Below are 23412 nucleotides of genomic sequence, written 5' to 3' on the forward strand. Positions count from 1 at the left end.
TAGGTCTATGGAAATGAGCCAGTTGCCTGGCTGGACCCCTATGAGTCAGGGACAATGTCTCCATCTTAAACTTCTCCTTTTGATGAAAATTGTTTTAGGTGCGTAAGGTCTATAACTGGCCTCTGCAAGCTGTTCTTCTTCTTTATGACCATAAAGAGGGGCAGGTACATGCCCTGAAATCTTCAGCATTCTAGGACTGGCACAACAGCATCTTGAGACACCCGAGACTTTATGTAATAGTAGAGTATATGCTTTACATTGGAGTGAGGCAAATCTGTGGAAACTAATCTGAGATGAGGAGGATATCTTAAGGGACATCTGCTTTGACATTCCAATAGTCTGAGGCCCTAGGGCAAAATGACTCTCATATCCCTCTGCCTCACTGTCTGAGGTTCATAGATGGATGGCTGTCCTAGTGGGAGAAGACAGCATAACGACTGTTGGCTTGTACCCCAATTTTTAAGGGATTCTTGCACCACGCACCTCACCAGAGATTCATGGGGATTTCTTGGAAATCCCCATCCCTTTCTGCAACTGCCCAGGCATAGCATGGCTCACACAGAGACTTGGGATCTGAGTCCCACATCCCCAGCAGGCTCTTTCCTTGGAGCGGTGGGTGCAGTGCCTAGAGAATTATTCAGAGCTTCTGTTTATGAAGACTGAACTTTGACGTTGACTTATGTTGACTAAATCTAGAATAAGAATGTTGATGGCCAAAAGGGGGGCAGTGATACAATCATAGGGTGAAACTGCACAGACAACCACCTTGCACAGGTGATAGAATCATAGCAGGATCACACACACAGGCAGCACACAAGGTTGTTAATGCAGAGAAATCCCAATATCAATAGTACTGACCGTTGATTTAATTTCTCCACTGTAATGACATCACTGCTGGCCACACGGCGCATGTGCTGAGTCTCTGGCAGGAGTAACCCAGGGATGCCAGGCCAAAAGAGAGAGCGGCAGCTTGGAATGCAAATGCGCTAGTGTTTTTCAGCCATAGGCTGAAAAACACTAGAGCCAGGGAAGACACATAAAACTGCTGTCATTGAATATGTAATATAAAAATGTACATCATGGCATCCCCCATGACCAGGCCTGGATACAGAAGACGCTGCTGCAAGGGCCCATGGTCTTTATGGCCTCCTGCTAATATCTGGGACATTTGGCCATACTGTCGATGGCCAGGCTTAAGCTCTTCATGGCACCGCATCCATCGCCCTTCTCCACCCCCGCTAATAGCTGGGGACTGCTATAGACTCCACATGGCACCACATACATAGCCCTTCTCCACCCTGCTAGTAGCTAGGGACTGCTGGAGACTTCACATGTCTTTCAGTGCACAGCTTGCCAAACAACCAGGCCTTGATTGTGGACACTTTATCCATGAAAGACTTCAACCATTCTGGTCCTTAGGAAGAAACAAAAAGCAATGTAAAAATGTATGGGACTGGGGTCCTATAGGAGTGGAGGGGACGCAGAGTTAACCCATACATATCCTGCCATGCAGTCTATCAGGAAAAATGTTTTTTCCCATTGATATGCAATTCTCAAGTGTGTGAGATATACCATGGCATAGAGAACTTTTAGCACCTGAAGTCTTCACTTGACATCCTGAAATTTAGTTTTTGCCTTTGGATATTCTGAGAGTAATGCAGTAAAAGGGTCTTTAGAGCCATTGACTAGAATTTCTTTACATTGTCTGGCAAGGTGTAATGTTGTATCTCTATCATGATTATGTATCAATAGGATAAGAAAGGGATAGGATGGTGTACTCAGTGGAAAAGGTCTGCTGGACAACCACTGTATATGTAAGAGAGAATGCATCATGACCAAACATCTCTAGTAGCCATTTTCCAGCAAAGATAATTGCAAAAGCCTATCAGAGGAACATTATTGCATCTTGTTCTTTTTATGTTACAGGATTCCCATGCTATGTTATTGTCAAAATTATCATCTGCTTGCCAGTGGCAGCCCGTGCATTGTGGGCACACGGGCGCCGCTGCCCTCACTATTCATATGCCCAGCCAGACACATGGAATACTATGGTGGGGATAGGTGGTGGTGTGTAGTTTGAAGCACATGATTAGAGCCAGAGGTGGGCTCAGGGCGCAGAACACTGCGGCCCAATCCCATCTTGTTGTGTGGCATAGCAAATTAATTTTCATTATTTTCACACTAATGTTCCTCCCTGCCAATCAGCAGGCAGGTCAGTGAGACCTGTCTCCCAATTGGCCAAAGCATTAGGCAATCCTATTGGATGCGTAACACTTTGGCGGAAGAGGAGACATGGCAGAGGAAGCCTGAAGTTGAGCTGAGCGGACACAGGAGCCACAACTGTCACTTCCCACTGAGGAGGAGAGCCACAGAGGGGGAGAGCCACTGAGGGGGAGAGCCCCCACTTCCTTCCGAGGAGGAGAGCTGCCACTTCCTGCCAAGGAGAAGAGCGGCCAAGGAGGAGAGCTGCCGCTTCCCGCAAGGAGGAGAGCCACCAAGGATCCGAGCCCCGCCACACTAGTGGTAAGTGCCACCAGCCGTGGGGGGTTAGTGAAATGACAGCCAAGCCTGGCTGCATTTAAAGAGCACATGTGGCTGCATATACTGGGCACAAGTGGCTGCATTTGATGGGCACAAGTGGCTGCATTTGATTGACACAATTTGCCGCATTTGATTGGCACAAATAGCTCCATATACTGGGCACAAGTGGCTGCATATGATGGGCACAAGTGGCTGCATATGATGGGCACAAGTGGCTGCATTTGACGGGCACAAATGGCTGCATTTGATTGGCACAAGTGGCTGCATTTGACGGGCACAAGTGGCTGCATATGATGTGCACAAGTGGCTGCATTTGATTGGCACAAGTGGCTGCATATAATGGACACAATTGGCTGTATTTGATGGGAACAAGTGGCTGCATATGATGGGGCACAGTGTCTGCATATGATGGGCCCAAGTAGCTGTCTTTGATGTGCACATGTGGCTACATATGATGGGGCACAAGTGGCTGCATATGATGGGTACAGTGATTGCATATAATGGGCACAAGGGGCTGCTTATGATGGGCACAAGTGGCTGCATATGATGGGCACAGTGGCTGCATTTGATGGGCACAATGGCAGCATATGACGTACACAAGTGGCTGCATTTGATGGGTATAATGGCTGCAATTTATGGGCATAGTGTCTGCATTTGATGGGCACAGTGACTGCATTTGATGGGAACAATAATGGCTGCATTCAATGGGCACAGAGAGGCAGAAATTGATGGAGGGTTCAGTATTTTTCAGTTTGTTTGCACCCCCCCCCCCCCCCCCCACACACACACACACACACACACACACAAATTTTGAGCACCAGCAGCCACTGCTGCTAGCAAATGCAAAAAATGCATAAAAAGTGTTTGTGTCTTTAAATAACTATAACTGTTGAAATCATCTGACACTTCTATTTCTTTTGAAGGGCTTTTCCTTAGTAGAAGGTCAGCATAATATAATCTCATGTATCATCCTGTCTTATTTTGCATAGGTCCTTGTGAGAGCCATACATAATTTCAAATTAATGCAATTTTCAACAGTTTGTCTGTGTTATACAAAGTTCAGTAACTGATACTATAGCATGTAAAAAAAGCTATCGATAACATGGCTACAGGACAAACAGTTATTGTTTGAAAGATGTCATTGTATCATTGTTATCTGCTGTTTATTGCACAGGCCACAGAACAGTTGATTCCTTACATTTGAAAGCTTTGTCAAGTTCTTATTCCCTGTGCAGGCTGTGTCTAGCATTCATTGTGCCCATTAGGGTGTAATATTTTGCAGGTAGCCAAGTGTTTTTTTTTCAAATTATCTGTAGTTTGTACTGCATATACCAATGTACTGTAACTATCTGTATTCTATTGCACATTACATAGATAGGAAAGCTGAAATGTTTCCATAATAATTGGTCTATTTATGAAAATGGAAGGAAGGTAACTTGGTTGCACTTAGTGGCTTACAACTATTATTTCTATCACAAGCAAAATAATGAAAGGGAATGTGTGATTGGGTTAGGAGCTGCAAAAGGCACTTTCTCTTCCATCTAGTCAAGCTTAAAGTATATTTAACACCTGGCCTGAGCAATAAACTACATTTTTTCATATTATGAAATGATTAATGATACAATTGGACACAGATACAGCTGTCTAACAGACCAACAACTTATTGTGACAGATATGCTCATCCCTAGAAAAATGTCCCCAGAACTGTCAAAATTATGATTTCTCTTGTGAATGATCATGGTATGAGCAATCTCCCTAGCAGGCAAAGTCACTCCTTTATATTGGTACTATGCTTGATGTCCTGTAGAGTCAAGCCGTCTTCTTCTTAATTTGAAGGAAGGAGGTGACTAATCATATAACAGTTTGGAACAAATGTAATGTATTTTCTAGGTTTTACAAGAGTTAACTACCTTTTTAAAATTATAGCTATTTATATCCTGTAAATGTACACATACATAGAGTATATAAGCCCTGTTTACAATGAAAGTTGAATTTCAGTAGAAGTGAAAGAAAGATACATCTGTTGGATTTTCTCATTATAGCAAAGTAGCAGTGTTTTTTGAATGATCTCATTTGTTGCCTGGAGTTGCATATTAAAGCTGACCTCCAGGAATTCAAACACTTTTTAAAATGTTCTAGATTACTAGAGGTCCAAGAAAGTGCATGCTGGACCTTCTGGTTTTAGCTTCCGAAGCTGGATAGTTTTTTGCAGACACTCTGCCCATATCTACCCTCCACCTGACCGACCACAGCTTGCTTTGCATTTTTTTAAACTATTCACAAAATACAAAGCTTTTAGTGAATGGCCAGCAGATCGGAGGCACAGGCAGAGGTAAAATAAAGAAATGGCCGCACTCCGAATTTCCAAAAGAACTTGCTTAACCACTTCCCGACCGGCGCAGGCTGATGTACGTCAGCAGAATGGCACGGGCAGGCAAATGGGCGTACCTGTACGTCCCTTTAAATTTGCCACCCTACCATCGCAAGTGCGCCGCCAGCAGCGTGCTCGCGTGCCAGTCGGGACCCCCGTGAGTCCGGTTGCAGGTCCCGCGGACTCGATCGCTGTGGGCATACCCGCGATCGTCTCACCGGGAGGCTGAACTGGGAGATGCCTTTGTAAACAGCATCTCCCCGTTCTGCCTAGCAACAAGTGACACTGATCTCTGCTCCATGTGATTGGAGCAGAGATCAGTGTTCACTAAAAGAAAGCCCAGCCCCCAACAGTTAGTAACACGGCCCTAGGAACACTTAACCCCAACACTGCCACCCACTGGTTAACCCCTTCACTGCCAGTGTCATTTACACAGGAATCACTGCATTTGTATAGCAGTGATTGCAGTATAAATGACGATGGTCCCAAAAATGTGTCAAAAATGTCCGATGGGTCCCCCACAATGTCGCAGTCAAAATAAAAATCGCTGATCACCGCCATTACTAGTAAAAAAAAATATTAATAAAAATGCCATAAAACTATCCCCTATTTTGTAAACGCTATAACATTTGTGCAAACCAATCAATAATCGCTTATTGCGATTTTATTTACCAAAAATATGTAGAAGAATACGTATCGGTGTAAACTGAGGGGAAAAAAAAATTATATTTTTTTTTGGGGGATATTTATTATAACAAAAAGTAAAAAATAATGAGTTTTTTTCAAAATTGTCGCTCTATTTTTGTTTATAGCGCAAAAAATAAAAACCGCAGGGGTGATTAAATATTACCAAAAGAAAGCTCTATTTGTGGGAAAAAAAGGACGTTAATTTTGTTTGGGAACCACGTCGCACGACCGCTCAATTGTCAGTTAAAATGACACAGTGCCGAATCACAAAAAGTGGTCTGGTCTTAAGCCAGCAAAATGGCCCGGGGCTTAAGTGGTTAATGTACCATTATTGTCACAAGTGTATCAGACAAACACAGGGCAAGCAGTTGACATGGTTCGCAAGCAATTGCTTGCATGTTCACAACAACAGTAGCATACACTAAGCAGCTAATTAAGGAGTATTCCCTAATCAGGCACACCCAAAAACCGCCTGCCTAGGGTTATGCTAAATTCAAAAAACATTTCAGCTGACATGTTAAAAACATTACAATGTTTAAAATGTATATATACATGCAAACACTGACATACCTCACAAAAAGAGAAATTGATAAAAACAAAAATGTCCATAAACAAGATATCCAAGATATACAAAATGTCATGTTACTCATAAGTAAATCAAAACAACAGAAAAGGGCAGATGTGCTGCTGTATGATAGAACAGTGCCTTTCCTGCCAGAGCATTGGATATATAATTATATTTGTACTTCCTGCACTCAGTAAAACAGGCCTTATATAAGTCCATGAGATGAAATGCACCTTGTTGAACTGAAACCATACTAAGTAAGCAGATTTTAGACGGTGGCTGAATTCCTGGAATTTAGCTTTATTAAAGTCTTGAAATGGGAAATTCAGACATTTGAACATGTCTTTATCTTTTTTGGGAGCATAGATCAAGTTCTGCAATGTATTATTTTTTAAGGGTATAATTAGATGGTATTTGAAATGTTGCCAAATGTTATTTATCCATTTAAGTATTTTTTTCTATAAATGCCAAATCTTACATTAAATGTATTGTCTACAATACCATAAACGTCAAGTTATTTTAATGCAGGAGTTTGGATTTCTAACTAGATTCCTTACATTTTTATTCTTACTGCAGAATAAAGTCTATGGGGCTTATGTAATAAATTAGAAGATAATGTTCACTTAGATTGAATAAAATAAAACACTTACTCCAACCATCTACACCCGAATTTTTTTTCCAAAAGCCCCAAAAACATACATAAATTTATGGTTTTGCAATGCACAAATAAAAAAACAGGTTTATACTTTCCTGCTCTGTGTAATGGATCTGCATAAAGTGGCCCCGTACCTCCTCTTCTCGGGTACCTTGCTGGCACTCCTGATTTTTTCTCTCCAGCAAGTGCCCCCATAGAAAGGTGCTTTCCATAGGACACTCATGAGGGGTTACTGCTTAGCTTCGCTGCCTGCATCTATAGGCACAGATAGTGGGAATCAACCCTGTCCCCCAGCTCCCTCTGCCCCAGCAAAGCCTGTGAAACCAGGTAGTGAGAGGAGAAAAGAGCTATAGATGTGCACATTGCTGGATCTAATGAGGGCTCAGGCAAGTAAAAGAAGAGAGGGGGGCACTACCTACATGACATGGACACCTCCAACTATCTTTCTATCAGTGGGGTCCTCTAATGAACCAGAAGCCTGGAAAACAGATGAAAACATAATAAGGGAACTGGGTGCTACAAACACAGACTACTCTCATCAAGCCTGTTCTCAGGGCCCACTAACAGGCCAGGTTTGCAAGATAACTGAAATACATCACAGGTGATATAATTTGCTGCTCAGTGATTGCAGTATTCTAGTCTGCCTTTCCCCAAGGTAATACATAAAACCTGGCCTGTTAGTGGGCCCTGAGGACAGGGTTGATGACCACTGGCTTAGAGGGACAATGGTGAGTTAAAAACTGCCTTTTTTAATTCTGTGAATCGGTTGGAGGGCAGAGTGAGGAACATTAATTGCCCTGAGATGAACTTTAAATTCCACAGCACATGGATTGATATTAAAAGTGAACACAATTTTACTCTACTAAGTGATCATTTAAATCACTAAGTGAACATTCTCTACTCATAGGATATCAAACCTTTATTAATTTATTTATGCAGTATTTTTTGTATTCTTCTCCTAGGCAAATGTGTTCTGAAATAATTCTCCTCCCAAAACAGCAAGATAAAAGGAAAAAATTTGCACCCAGTGCATGGATTGCGTTGGTCAAGGCCTGAGAGTTGTGCTTAATATATTTAAGTATGTATGAGCTCTATTATTATTTTTTTATTGTAAAAATGTAATACAATATATATATATATATATATATATATATATATATATATATATATATATTCCTTATATTTAATGCATGGAAAATGATGAAAAATAGCAAATAATACGCTGGTCTCTTACCCAAAAGATGCTTTGATCATGATTGAAGCCTGCCAATTCTGCCAGACTGAATGAATAGCCATTTAAAATGCATATCACCATTTTGAATCAGGTAAATTAGCAGACGTGAGATTGTTTATATGGCACCTAATGTTTATTTTTTTATAGATGCAGGCATACTTACTAGTTGGTGTCTTTAGTATTTATAGTTTGTTTTGTCCAAGCTTGAGACATGAACTTCTTGTAAGTCTTTCTTTCTGTAAGTACCTTCTGATTAAATTCTTCCTGATGTTTCCAGGCTGCTTTAAATGAAATACATCAGTCCCAGGAATGAACAGTGCACACTACTTCTAAAATAATCTGCTACTTTTAAAGCATATTTCTTTGGAGCAAAGGAAATATGAAGTAGATGAAAGCCTTTAGAAAGCAGCAGCTTTTCTCGGTCATTTCTTGATGTAGTACTCATGGCTCTTCTGGACTGGAGCACTCTATATCATTAATAAGTTAAACAATTGCATAATGCAGTGTGTGAATTGTAGCTGTGTGAAGACTTTGTAGGGCTCATGGTTAAAAATATTGCTGTACTTCCATGATATTCAATACAATCATGTGAAAGATGTGGGTAGACCCCATGAAAATGATTGACCCTTTCAACATATTTGAATGGGCAAACATTAGACCTACTTTCAAACAGCACCTACTGATAAGGGTGATTAACCTCCACAGTCTCGAGCTCTGTTCCCTGTGAACGTTGTGACACACGGGGATGGAGTACGGCGCCAAAAACTCAAAAAGTAAAAACCACATTACACAAATAGTATACTGTAATCTTACAGATTACATTACTGTATCAAATAATTTCACATTCCTTTTGTCCCTAGTGGTTTGTCCAGTGCCCTGCATGCAGTTTTATATTCTATATATATAAATATATATTTATATATATATGGAAACTGGAGATTGTCCTTAGCAACCAAAAAAAATGTCCCTTTACATCAAAAGCGGTTTTATACCAGCTAGAAAACAGAGATAATAAATTAGAATCACTTGCAGAATTGAGCGATAGTGATTTGTGGGGAAATCTGTCATCAGACACGGAAAGTAATAACAGCGACAATTCTGCAACTGAGCAAATTTCAGTGTCTTTGATTTGATTACATTATTGAATAATTTTTGTTATTATATTATTAATTGTTAGAATTATTTATAGTTATTTATTATGTTGTAATTTACGTTTTTGTGTTTCAAACTTTATCATACCCGAAATTTCTACTAGACTCTTGTTTGGACAGATTTACCGTATTTGCTGGCGTATAAGACGACCTTTTACAGTAAAAAAAAATGAGCAAAAAGCTGGGGTCGTCTTATAAGCCGAATACTCGCCGAGTGTGCGGTAATACTGTATACATACAATATACACCGCTGAGCCAATCCCGGCGAGCGATGTATTCTATTAATGAATACAGCGCCTGCTCGGATTGGAGTAACAACCTCTGCAGCCTGCTCGGATTGGCTGTGAGAGTCAGAGGCGCGGGCTGATGATGTAACAGCCTCTGCCAATCCGAGCAGGCACTGTATGCAATAATAGAATGCATAGCTTTCCGTGATTGACTTAGGGCGGTATACTATATGTATACTTTGAGACAGCATGTTACCCGGCGCCAACTTAGTTTCTGAACATACGGAATTCCTGCACAAGGGGGTCGTCTTATACAGCGAGTACAGCACAATACCAACTTTTTAAATTAAAAAGTAGGGGGTCGTCTTATATGCCCAGCCGCCTTATACGCCGGCAAATACGGTAAGTGTGTTATTCCTAAGAGTTTCAGGCCTACAATATAAAATGCCAAATTTCCATTGTACCTCTTTGGGAATCAAACATCTGAAATAATCATACTGCCAGGGAGGTTAAAGGAAAATTTGCCTTTTCAATAAATTTAACAAAAATAAATGTAAGTTTACTTTGCAAAAATGAAGTATGTACTTAGAAGTTGATATTGCCCTTTTAGAAGGCATTTTTCATCACAGCCCACCATTTTCTGACACAGACCACAAAGATGTTTGTGGGTTTTCTTGCATGAACTGATCATTTGAAATCCCCCTACATTTCAATAGGATTCAGGTCAGGGCTTAGATCATGCCAGTTCATAACTCTGTTGTGATGTGTCTAGTCCATCTGTCCTGATCAAAGCCATGAGCTGCTGTGTAAATACAGCATCTCTTGAGCAATTGCTGTTAAAAAAAATAAAAGTTATCCCATTCAGCGTTTATCAACACCATTCAAATGCAAAATAGAGAGATACAAAGTAACATTGTTACCTTTTTATCTACTCCAATTCATTTATCTGCAAATTAAAAGGATGTGCTTTAATTAGAAAATAATGTCAGTTAAAGCAACCTGACAACCAGCTTTATTAACCTTTATTGTATCATAATCAGCCCTAATACACTCATGTCCTCCATTTTTTAACCAATGGCAATTAAACTTGTTTTCATTTGAATGTGTTTTGTTCATTAGTTTTTTAACATCACATTAAAAAAACACACACACAATTGAAAAAAACATACAATAAAAGAGAAGTATGGGACGTTTAAAAAAAAAAATCCTCATACTTGCCTAGGTGTAAGCACCATTGATCCAATGCTGTGTCTTTCCCCTGCCTCCTCTGCAGTGAGAACTGAGCGATCAAATACCCTTCCCCTCCCTTCTGAGCAGAGAGCCTCAGTCAGTGGCTCTGTGCTCTGCCCCTCCAGCTCTCATTGGAGTGCTGGCTGGGGAGGGGAGGGAGAGGCTGGTTCAATCTGCTAGCACATTAGAGGGGCTGAACCAGCTGCCGATCCAGGCATGTGGGTGGATCCCGACTGTACAGTCAGGATCTTTCCCAAGCTTGGACTAACTGGTCACCTCCAGCCGACAGTGGGCTTTAGCCCGCAGTCAGCTTAAAACGGGTCACAGGAGTGCAGAATATATTGCACTCTTGTGATCCTTTATACCAGAATTATAATTTTTGTATCATTTTAACCTTACCGTATACTTTTTATCTACAATAATGTCTCGTTTGTCTGTAATTGCTTTGCCACTTTGGATGCACTAAATACTTCTGGAGAGTGAATGATTTAAAACAAGTACTACAGCCATGAGCTGTTTACTACTTGGTTTGGTTGACTCCCAGCTGTCATATAAAGGTGATACGAGTGGTCGTATAGGTGCACTTTTACAGTGTAGAGAGCATGGTACCTACCCCCTCCCCCACTCTGTGGTTGCTGGGCTCTTCTCTTGCTTTTCCTGGGAATCCAGGACCACAATTTCACAATGGTGAGCAACAGGAGATCGAGGAACATCCAATCCCTAATCTCCTCTGCTGTTTATAAAGCCAGAAGTGCTCAGCTCTGAGTGTTTCAGTTTCAGAGCTGTCACTCCCGGCTGCTGTAACCAGGGAAGCAAGCAATCACGCATAATTTGTACTCAGTTACCTGCATTGGAGGGGGGGAGACATTGGGGGTGTAATAGGCTCCTGATGTCGCCATAATAAATACCTGTCACTTGCCTAATGCCATCACATAAGGAGTTTGTTACTTAAATAGTAAAAAAGAAGAAAACAAAATTACTGTAATAAAGAGAAGGAAAAATGGAACTTTGGGTGAGATAGATGACTTTGTGGAGGCAGATTGAACAGATTACATTAAATTTTTATTAGTAAAGAGTATTATATGAAATATGGCAATGTTGGAAACCACATACACAATAGGTATACTGATTCATAAGAAACTCCACCCACACATAACATACAGGTGTGGCATGGGTAAAAAATTACATAGGTATAATAATTTTAAAACAAGTACTTGTTACATTACATTGGATGAGTTATATATACAGATATCATATAAACATATAAACAGCACTAGCAGCAAGAATATAAATATGTAAATAGAACCGTAAATGATGAATATCAAGACTGCAGACCAGGATCAATATGTCCATTACAGACATAGGTCGGCATCATGTATGCCCGACACATTTCATGTAGAGACACTATTCAGGGGCGGATGCTCAAATCTGTCTACAGAGTGTACAAAAAGAAAATCAGTAACATTAGTCTAGTTCTAATTAATAATATACAGGAAGGCATATTAGCCCATCCTAAATACTCACAAGGGGTCCAATATGGTAAAATACTGCAACCGCGCAACCAGAGCCCCAAAGTAGTCATCCCCGGGAACTGAGGTAATGAAAGCCGCGTGCAGCAGGGCACATACAACAAAAACCTCCCGATGGTCCAAGACACAATTTGCTGGTGCGTGGGTGAACAACTAAGGTGGCCTGGGATGGCAATTTGGAGTGATCTGAAAAAGTGTACATGGGACTATGTGTAAATGATATGGTTGAAAGGAAAACATTTAAAAAGTATATATTAAATAAATATATGTAAAATCAATATATATGTAATCATAGCTAAAGTGACATAAAAAAATGGAAACAATGAAAATGAAAAATTCCTTTAATTATCCTACCTGGGGGGGGTCCCCCTTAATGTGCCTGTACATTGGCACATTTGTAGCATATATAGAACATGCTACAGCAAAAGTGAAATTTCTGAAGAAAAGAATACCAGTAAAAATGACTCAGGCCGCGTACACACGGGCGGACTGTTCGCCCAACTTTGTCCGCTGAACAGTGTTTGGGCGGACAGTCCGCTCGTGTGTGGGCTTTCAGCGGACAGTTTCAGCGGACAGTTTGACGAACAAGGTTTTTCGGAATTTCCGAAAAACTGTCCGCTGAAACCTTGTTTCAGCGAACAGTCCGCTCGTGTGTAGGCTTGTTCGTCAAACAAAGTTGCGCGCATGCTCAGAAAGGATTTTCACGCCGAAAGTTATAATGCAGTGTATAGGACGTCGTATTTTTCGTCCCGTCGTACGTGCCGTTCACGTCATCGCGCACGGTTTCAGCAAACTGTTCGTCCGTCGTGTGTGGCCATGTCCGTCCATGCTAATTTTGAGCGGACTGTTTGCCGAAACTGTTTGACGGACAAAGTTGGGCGAACAGTCCCCGCGTGTGTACGCGGCCTCACAGTTACAATTGCCAGCACCTGGCTATTAAAAAATAAAGAAAAAAATGGCAAAGCCCCCCCCCCCCAGTACATACCAGACCCTTATCTGAGCCTGGCAAGTCAGGAAAATGGGGGGGCTGAGTGAGCCCCTGCCCTCTTGAACCATACCAGGCCACATGCCCTCAACATGGGGGGTGGGTGCTTTGGGGCGGGGGGGGGCTCTGCCAATTTTTTTTTCATTTTTGTGTGTATGGACTGGGGGGGACCCCACATCGTTTTTTTCTTTATTTTTTAATAGCCGGGTGGTAACCACAAGTCATTTTAAATGGGATTTTTTTCATTAGAAATGTCAGTTTCGCTGTAGCATCTTTTGTATATGCTACAAATGCGCCACTTTACAGGCCCATTAAGGGGGGCCCCAGGCACAATATTTAAAGTAATTTTTAATGTCCATTGTTGTATTTTAAGCATCATTAAAATCACTGCTCCTGAAAAAACTTTTTTTTTTTTTTTTATTGATACATATCCCCCAGGCAGTGCCCAGACCCCCATACCCCTTTTATGGCCAATTACTTGCAAATAATGCAATTTTTTTCTTAATTTTTTTATCGGGATTTTTTTTTCTATTTAGCTGTTAGCAGGGAAACCCATTGACAGATGATTGCTCAACAGTTGTTCTTTCCCGGCCCCGTTCCTTAAAAAACAGCTTACACTGCGCCTTGATTAGGCAAAACTTTGCCCAATCAGGGCACAGAATGCACTGTGTGGTGCTCGGTGCATTGCAGGCTGTTTGTCGGGCAAACCCCCTGGCGAACACCCTGCAAGTTCGGGTGTTTGGCAAATGGCCGAACAAGCAAATAATCAGTCGAAACTCATGCTCGGGCCGAATCATTCACCCATCCCTATGCCATTATAATCTCTATCATCTTCTGGCTATGTGTATGTATGTACTACATACTCAATATACAGTAAACATAGTATATGAACTAATTTACATAAAATGAATGTAGTGTATTAGTTTTCATGATCTAAATTAACAGCTTTGTTATATGAAGAAAAAAATCACTTAAAATCTATGAAATTAGAATCCATTTTTTCCAAGCTGGGTGCCAATGATTAGGGGGTATGCGTTTAAAACTCGGAATAGTACAGTTCTAGGCTGCACTCCATACAGCATTGACCCTGAGTGAAACTGGTTGGTACTCATGTTGACAGCAACAGACAGCTAAGGTCTTGTGTTTCCTTTTCCTATTGACATGTAGTGTCATGGCAAAACCAATAGAGCTCTCTAAAGCAGGGTACACATATGTCCAAATGTGGCCAGTTCAGGAGGAACCAGCTGAATTTCAGTACATGTGTATTCTTCACTGTTCAACAGAAGCTGGTCGGGTGGTCCTGCTGGAAAACCAGCATTTGATCAGCACATGCAGCCAATTGCTGCAGCACTGATCAGTTTATTCTGATGTGGGGGGATCCCTGCGGTCAGAATACAATAGCACAGCGGGGGATATTTCTGCAAACTGAATACAGTATTTTAGGGGAAGAACCTCATAAAAGTTTTGAAGTGTGGTGATAGAAAGTTTATGATTTGTGATTGCTTTGTTGCTTCAGGACACAGGATGGTCACAGTCAATGAGCCAGTTCTTCATTGTGCATGAAACGTTCTTGATGAGAATGTAGGGCCATCTGTTCAAAAGTTAAAGTTGAACAGCCAATAAGTCTTTCAACATGATGATGAAAAAATTTTTCAAAGAAAAAAAAAATCAAGAAGAACTATGGACTGTCTTAGTCAAAGCTTTGATTTGATTCCAAATAAAATTCGGTAGAGGGAGAGGGGCTTTCAAATGGGCAGTTCATCCTATACAGTATATTATGCACATTATATTTATAGTGTGAACAAAACACCCTTCCTTTCAAAATCTCTTGTAGTTGGCATTTTTTTTTTTTTTTTTTTTTAGTACAGGTTGCCAGATTGTACAGAGCAGGTAAGTTTTAAATGGTCCACAACCATTTATGTGCATCTGGCATCAGACAAAATAAACACATTTTATAGAATTTAGTGACTTAGGCAATATACCCACAGAAATAAAACATAACCCAAAAATAAGCAATAGTCCTTCCTGCTCTTGTTTATTAGCAGGGTAATAGACCTGCTACCAATTTTCGAAAAAAAAACATGTAGAGCTGCATGCTCTAGCTTCCGCAAGTTTTGTAAGACTTTGAGAAGAAAACACAGACAAATTGCCCTTGATTTCTCCAGTTTCTCAGGTAGCCATAACATTCTTTGTTAGCCAAAGTGGCTTCCCGAGTGCTTATGAATAGTAGACATATCTTTACCATTGCTGTTGTAAAACTGACCCCTTAATGTTAGCAATAACTGTTACAATATTTTGCTCTGCAAATTACCCTCTGTAATGTAATGTAAAATATTGTATCTGCGAAAATTACTGTTGTAATACATGTGGAACCAAATACCTCAGATAGACCTCTATATTATACTTTATGCCCATGCTTTATATCCCCCAGAAAATGAATATAGTTCAGATACAACTGTCCAGTAATCAATATGGCAGCATTTTGTTTATTTTCATGGAAATATGTATGACATTCTACTATAGGAAGCTTTTCTGTGACACTGCTTGGATATTGTCTGCAATATTGCTTTGCTTACAGTTCAGAGAGAGCAAAGGTATATTTAGCTTGGCCTCCAGGGTATTCTGAGTCATCTAGTCATCTATAATACTGCTTAGGGACACAGTAAACTCTCGGCATGGTGCCCTTAGGGCCACTAAGGAATAAACAAGTTTCACTTTAACTCAAAGCAATTACAAGCAAATTGGAAAGTCCCAATTTAGACTTAACATCATGATCATATTATGTAAATATTTAAATGAATATTTGCAGGATGAATTGTAGCAAATAACCCTGCATGGCCCCAGTATGCAGTAGAGAATTCTCTGTTTGAGAAACCTATAAGGTAAACCACTGTCAATAGTCTATGTATGTATGTATGTATGTATGTATGTATGTATGTATCTATCTATCTATCTATCTATCTATCTATCTATCTATCTATCTATCTATCTATCAATCCTTTTCTTCTAAACATATTTTTTTTATTCCAAAACATATTGAAATGATGCTTCTAGATACTGGAATGTACATTGTCATAATATGTAAAATATTGATTGTTCTATATACAGGCATACCCCACTTTTAAGTACACAATGGGGTTTATTTACTAAAGCTGGAAAGTGCAAAATCAGGCTCACTTCTGCATAGAAACCAATGAGCTTCCAGATTTTATTAACAAAGATTAATTGAACAATCTGGGGTTTGAAGCTCATTGGTTTCTATGCAGAGGTGAGCCTGATTTTGCACTTTCCAGCTTTAGTAAATAAACCCCACTGTGTACTTAAAAGTGGGGTATGCCTGTATTGCATTTTTGAAAAAGGCTCTGATACAGTTTTAGCCACACTTGAATAAGTTGCCTTAATGCCATACATTTTAATGATGTAACGCACGATACTTGTGTGAATTAAAGCACCAGATGACCACGAACAAGACCTAAATTAAACATACCATTTCCTCGGACTGCTGTTTAATGTATGTTGGATAGCTTTAGGAAGTTCATGGATATCTGTGTGGACTGGATCTTTGATGGAAAAAAGTATGTGAACCATCATGTTTAATAATATCAATAATAATAATAGTGGATTTTTTTTGACAATGGTGTCAACCAAGTATTTTCTGACGTGGTCTTCATTTCTCATCAATATGATGGATAGGTTTGCTATTTACAACAGTATGGGATTTGGGACATCTGAGCTGAAAATGTATGCATCTAAAGATAATACAAGCTCAGTTTGGTTCCTGAATTGTGTTGCTAGAGCCTAGCAGCAATTTTGGTTCAAGATGATGACTGAAAGAATGAAAGCAAGTTTTTCATTGGTTTATAGTTTACCATCAAGTTGACATTGATAAATTTCCATTGTCTCACTTGAAAACGCAGTCGCTGTAGATCGCCATCAATCTGAGGAGAAGCTATCAAATTAGGGGAAGCTCTGCTGATTTTATCATCCAATCATGTACAATCATGTACAATCATGCACAAGCAAAAATCTCACAGATCTACAGCGACTGCACATCCAAGTGTACTTGTAGTGCAAAGTGGATTTGTCTTTAGTAAATAACCCTCACTAAATGCTTAATTGTTTAACCTCCCTGGCAGTATGATTCAGTCTGGAATAAGGTGCTGAAAGCGGTACAATTATTTTTCATGGAAATCTGACGTTTTATTTTGTAGTCCTGTAATTCTTAGGAATAACGCTCTTAAATCTGTTCAAACCAGAGTCTAGCAGACATCCTGGGTATGATAAAGTTTATAATATAATAAAGAATAATAAAAAATATTCAGTAATGTAATCAAATCCTAAAACACTGAAAAAGGGACACGTTTTGGTTGCTATGGACAATCTCCAAATTCCAGGCAGAAAAAACAGTATTTATAATATAAAAGTGCATGCAGGGCACTGCACAGGCCACTAGGGACAAAGGGGGTGTGTAATTTTGTAATACAGCACTGTAATCTGTAAGAATACAGTGCTGTGTGTGTTTTGTGTACTTTTACTTTTTTTAATTTGCCGCCGTTCTCCGCTCCCGTGCGCCGTAACGTCGCAGGGAACGGAGCTCGGCGGTTTTCGGCACTGTGAATCGAGCGGAGGACAGCTCGATCGCACAGCGCGGCGGACATCGCTGGATCCAGGGGACAAGGTAAGTAACTCTCCCTGTGTCCTCCCCTGCATCGAGCGATGCGATCCCGAGTCTGGCTCGGGGTTACCGCTCCTGTAATTAAAATCCCAACCCGAGCCAGACTCGGGATTACCGCTAGGGGGGTTAATTTAAAATAAACCTTTCCCTCTGCATACAATGGATCAATAGGCTGCTGCATGTGTTAGCAGAGGAATAGATATTTCTATTTCTAGTTGAACCCAGATAAAAAGACTTATTTAAATCAATATAACATTAATTATTGGAAATATCATCACTGTGAGTATATGCTTTGGGCTTAAACACTTAAGCCCCATACACGCTATCAGATTTTCTGCTGATTTTTTTTCCTTCAGATTTACCAAAACCATATAATATGAGGTCAAACCTTAGGAGTTTCAATTTGTATGCAATCAGGCAGGCCCTTGTGCTACATGGTTTTGGTAAATCTAAAGACAAAAATCAGCAGAAAATCTGATAGTGTGTATGGGGCTTTAAGTTTGGAGGGTTGAAACACATCTAAATAAAAATGCTAAAGCATTGCAACAGGTAGTTAAAGATATTTGAAGTCACAGCTTCAGGTTGTGCCTTGTCTTTTTATTTATTTTTAATAGCATGTTTTGATGTGACTTAAATGCTGGAAGTGCACTTTATTTTGATATACATGTAGCACACCATTATACTGTGTATCAGGCCAACAATCTAAAATATAATTTGTCTTTTTTTTAAAGAGCCAAGTAAGCAGTTTAAATTGTTTAACAACATCCCCTCTCACACCTATACATCCTCTATGGACCAGAGCAATTTTCACGTTTTTGCTTTGGACCTGGTTTTTCTGTTTTTTTCCTTGCACATATATATATATATATATATATATATATATATATATATATATATATATATATATATATATATATGATTTTTGTATTGCAAAAATGAACTATTTTATGCAATACTTAGACAAAAAAACAAAACAAATAAAACCAAAAAAATTAAAAAAAAAGAAGAATACATGCATTTTTTAGTTTTTTGACCTTTATTCAGTAAAAAGAAATAATGTTTCTAATTTATCCTGTTTAAAATGACTCTAGGGCTTCACTCACTTCTATATGCTCCGGGAAGTTCCAAGAACCCGTGAAAAACACACATCGCACTTGTGGTGCCATTAATTGTTAATGGCAACCCAAACGCGGGAAGCAAACCAGCATTTTTCTGTGCACAAAAACGTGCCACAAATGCTACAACTTGTGAAGTAAAATATGCGCAAACTGAAACATGACAAAATGCTTCATGAGCTTCTTTGCTGCATTTGTCATGCTTAGGGCAGCCCATTGATTTCAATGGGCTACCTTAAGCATGGCAAATGCAGTAAAGAAGCACATAGAGCCTTTTTCTGTATTGTTTAAAAAAAAACATATATAATAGTTATAAATAAAAGTGATTAAAAAAATTAAGGTAAAGTGGAAGAAAAAAAATATTAATAAAAATTATTTTTTAAAGTGCTCCCATCCCCTCATGCTTGCATGCAGAAGCAAACGCATATGTACAGTAGGTTGCGATCGCATATTTAAATGATGTTTGAACCAAACATAAAAGTTATCACCGCAAACAATAGAGTGAGAGCAATAATTCTAGGACAAGACCTCCTCTCTAAGTCTAAACTGGTAGTCTGTAAAAATGTTTAAATTATAGTCAATGAAGATTTTTAAAGTGGTAGTAAACCCGCTGATTTTTTTTTTTCAAACCTGTAAGGGAAAAGGCATAATGAACTAGTATGCACCGCACACCAGCTCATTATGAAATACTTACCTTAGAACGAGGCCCCGACATCTCACCCGATACACGCCGAGGGAGCTGACATGTTCCCTCGGTGTGCCTTCCGGATATCATGGCCCCGGCCACTCACAGCGCCGGAGCTGCGATATCCAGAAGGCACGCCGAGGGAACATGTCAGCTCCCTCAGTGTGTATCGGGTGAGATGTCGGGGCCTTGTTCTAAGGTAAGTCGTCACTCCCGCGCATGCGTGCGGGAGATTTTTTCCGGCAGGGTCCGGCGTCTGCCGGGCTTCCAGCTGAGAATCCCCTGTGTGCATGCACCGCTGCAGTCAGCGGCTCATTGTGAGAGGAATATCTACTAAACCATACAGGTTTAGGAGATATTTTTTTTACCTACAGGTAAGCCTTATTATAGGCTTATCTGTAGTTAAAAGTAAAAAAAAAAAGACTATACAACCGCTTTAAGTACCAAAGTTTGGCGCCATTCCATGAGCATGCACAATTTTAAAGCATGAAATGTTAGGTATCTATTTACTCAGCATTACCTCATCGTTCACATTATACAAATAAATGAGGGTACATGTGTTTTTTTTTTAATTCATAAACATGTTTTTTTCCCCCAAAAATTGCATTTTAAAATTGCTGAGCAAATACTGTGTGGCATAACAAATTGCAGCAATCACCATTTTATTTGCTAGGGTCTCTGTTAAAATATATATGGTATATATATAATGTTTAGGGGTTCTGAGTAATTTTCTTGCAAAAAAATTTTTTTTATGAGTAGGAGAGGAATGCCAGAATTTGCCAGGAATGAAAGTGGTAAAGGGGAGCAGGAGTGGAGATTGAAATGCTGAGAAATGTGCTAATGCGGAGCATTAGTTTGAAAGGTATTAAAAGTTGGTAAGTGTATTTGAGCGCTGTGGAGTGCTGTGAATCTGGTGAATTTAATGAGGATTTCACTGATTGAAGTTTAAGCTTTTGGATGCACTTGCACAAGGCTGACACTGTAGATTATCACTGGTGCACCAATGCTGTTAACCTAAATGGACACTCATTTGATGGATTGAGTCATATGCACATTGTGTGATTACACAATCAGATCGGGTGACTTATTTTGCATCTTTCATTCCACAAGACCATGTGTGGATCAACATATCAGAAAGACAATCTCTCAATTTATGAAGAAATTTTAGTGGGATATACTTATCCCTAGCAGAAATCATCAGTGGGATGTATTGTTGGAACCCTTCATCCCAATCTTCTGAATCAAGGGTAGGTATATCTCTTTTCCAACTATAAAATATCTGGGTGGTTTTACTAGTGTCACCGGTTGAAATTCTGAATCCTATCTGCATTGCTAGATGTCAGGAAGGACTCCACAATATGGAAGGTGACATTTGGGACCTGTGAGAATTATGTGTGGATTGCATGGTGGAGCTGTAGATAGCGGAAAAACATCCAGGAGGGTAGATGGAATGAGGCTTTTAGAGTGTTATATGGCAATAGACTGCCTTCCGGCATTACATGTTGTATTTTAGTGATGCCAAATCTAGCCCGCACGCTGGGATCAGGTATTGAGCAAAGGTGTGGTAGTCTGGGGTTACCCCAGAGTGAGGCGTGGAGGGAAATTACCTGTGGGAAACAAATCAGCTTTGCCATCTGATCCCACACCGTAGTACGCATTGACATGGTCATGTTATCATGTGCCTTCAGACCCCTGAACACTAGGTTACTTAGGGCCAAGTAGGAGCCCAGTAGGGCTGTCTCCAGATTAACTGTGGGATTTGTTTTCACCTGTTCAAACCACCAGTGAACCATCACTAAGACCGCCGCCCAATAATAGTGATGGAAACAGGGTAGAGTTAAACTCCCCAGTGAAAGTGGCATTTGTAAAGTCGATCTAGCTATTCTAGGGGTACATCCTGCTCAGATTAAGTTGCTGACAGTCTGGTCTATTTTAACAATAAAGGAGTTGGGGATTGGGACTGGGGTATTCCAAAACACATATAAAAATTTAGGGAGAAAAGTTGTTTTTAGAGAGAGAGAAAGGGACAATGACTTCCAGGACTGACATCTAAAAGTCAATTGGTGCAAGGCTGGATACACATCGTCATCTCATCTAGATAGGAGGACAGATAAGCCTATATATGTCGATTCCTAAATAGCGGAACTTAGAGATCCAGGAGAGTGGGGACTGGACCTGGAGAGAACAGGGGGGGCGACAAGGTGAGAGAAAACAACAGGGACTTGCTCCAATTGATCCTGATGCCTGAGAAAACCCCAAAGTGGTCGACAATGTCCGTTGCCGTATTGAGGGAGCCTGAGGCATCAGGTAGATATAGTAGGGCTTCATCTGCATACAGGGAGATTTTTTCTCTCAAATAGCCAACTTGAATGCCAGGCACCTGTGGGGAGGAACGTATTAGGATAGCCAAAGGTTCCATCGCCAGTGCGAACAACCCAGGGGACAGTGGGCATCCCTGTGTAGTGCTCCGGCTAAGATTAAAAGATGGCAAAAGAATCCCATTGGTCCTGACCCTAGTCATGAGAGATCTATAGAGCAGCTGTATCTAGGAAATTAATTTAGGCCCGAAACCAATTCTCTCTAGTACTGGCCACAGGAAGGGCCACTCAACAGAGTTGAAGGCCTTCTCTGCGTCAAGAGAGGCAACTACTCCAGAGGGGACACTATCTCCAAGGTGAACAATATTGGTATACAGTCGGCGGATATTGATGTCAGTGCCCTTGCAAGGTAAGAACCCAGACTGATCCTCATGTACCAAGGACAGTATCATCAAGTTGAGGCGATTAGCCAGGATTTTGGTAAAGACCTTGGTGTCTACATTTAGTAATGAAATCTGGTGGTAGAATGCACACAGTTCAGGGTCTTTCCCCGGCTCGACTCTGTATAGACTGTGGGATGCAGTCTTCCTCTAGTACAGTAAGAAGTACAGCATGAAAGTGGGCTACTATGACCTCAGCATGTTCTTTATAGAATTCAGCCTGTAGTGCATCTGGATCCGGAGTCTTAGCTGTGTGGCTACTGTGGTCGGTCTGTACCTCCTTTAAGGTAAAAGGGGCATCCAGTGTATGTTGGGCTTCAGCGCATAGTTCCGGGAACTCAACTGTGTCTAAAATATTGTCATCTATATCTTTAATAGGGCAATATGGGCAGTCGTGAAGTGTTGATTAGCAAGCCAGGCCAGTAATCTGCCCCTCCTTGCACACTGGTCAAAGATTCTCTGAGACTGGGACAAGAGAATTTTTTGAGAGGCGGTAGCATGGAGGACAGCTATTTCTTTATGGACCACTTGTAGATCTCTATATACGTCCTGATCTCCGGTATTCACATATTGGGCCTCCAACCACTGTGCCTTAGCCTCTGCCTCTACAAAGACCAAAGAGGATTCCCTTCTTACTTTACCTATAATTAAGTGATACTGGCCAGGAGCACGAGCCTTAAAAGCATCCCAGACCACTGCAGGTGCTGCCGTGCCCCTGCTTAGCAGCCAGAAATCTCCTATTTCAGAGGTCATCAATGGGGTGATACGTTCATCTTACACCCATAAATGAGATAGCCTTCACAAAGAAGGGCTAGAGATAAGGTCCATCTCAAGCCTCAGATGCACAGGGGCATGGTTGTAAATACAGCGGGACAATATGGAAACCTCCAAAGTGCGAGAAGCCAGCGGGTTACTTAAATATATAAGATCTATGCGGGATAGTGTCACATAAATAGTAGAATGACATGTAAATTGTCGGTCCTTCAGATGTTTCCATTGCCACA

The 23412-nt window shown here is 40.5% G+C and overlaps 1 protein-coding gene across 4 annotated transcripts in view; it reads left to right on the forward strand.

The window, feature by feature from the left end:
• The window catches only part of LINGO2 (leucine rich repeat and Ig domain containing 2), a 2286714-nt gene that overhangs the window by 429221 nt on the left and 1834081 nt on the right, over nucleotides 1-23412 (forward strand). For all 4 annotated transcript variants that reach the window (XR_013272157.1, XM_077475131.1, XM_077475129.1 and 1 more), the window contains exon 2: nucleotides 7782-7897. The gene's annotated coding sequence lies outside the window, so the exon portion shown is untranslated. The remainder of the gene's footprint in view (nucleotides 1-7781; nucleotides 7898-23412) is intronic.

The sequence above is a fragment of the Lithobates pipiens genome, unplaced genomic scaffold, assembly GCF_037356315.1.
Source record: "Lithobates pipiens isolate NorthernLeopardFrog02 unplaced genomic scaffold, aLitPip1_a1.2 Scaffold_13, whole genome shotgun sequence".
Lineage (NCBI taxonomy): Eukaryota > Metazoa > Chordata > Amphibia > Anura > Ranidae > Lithobates > Lithobates pipiens.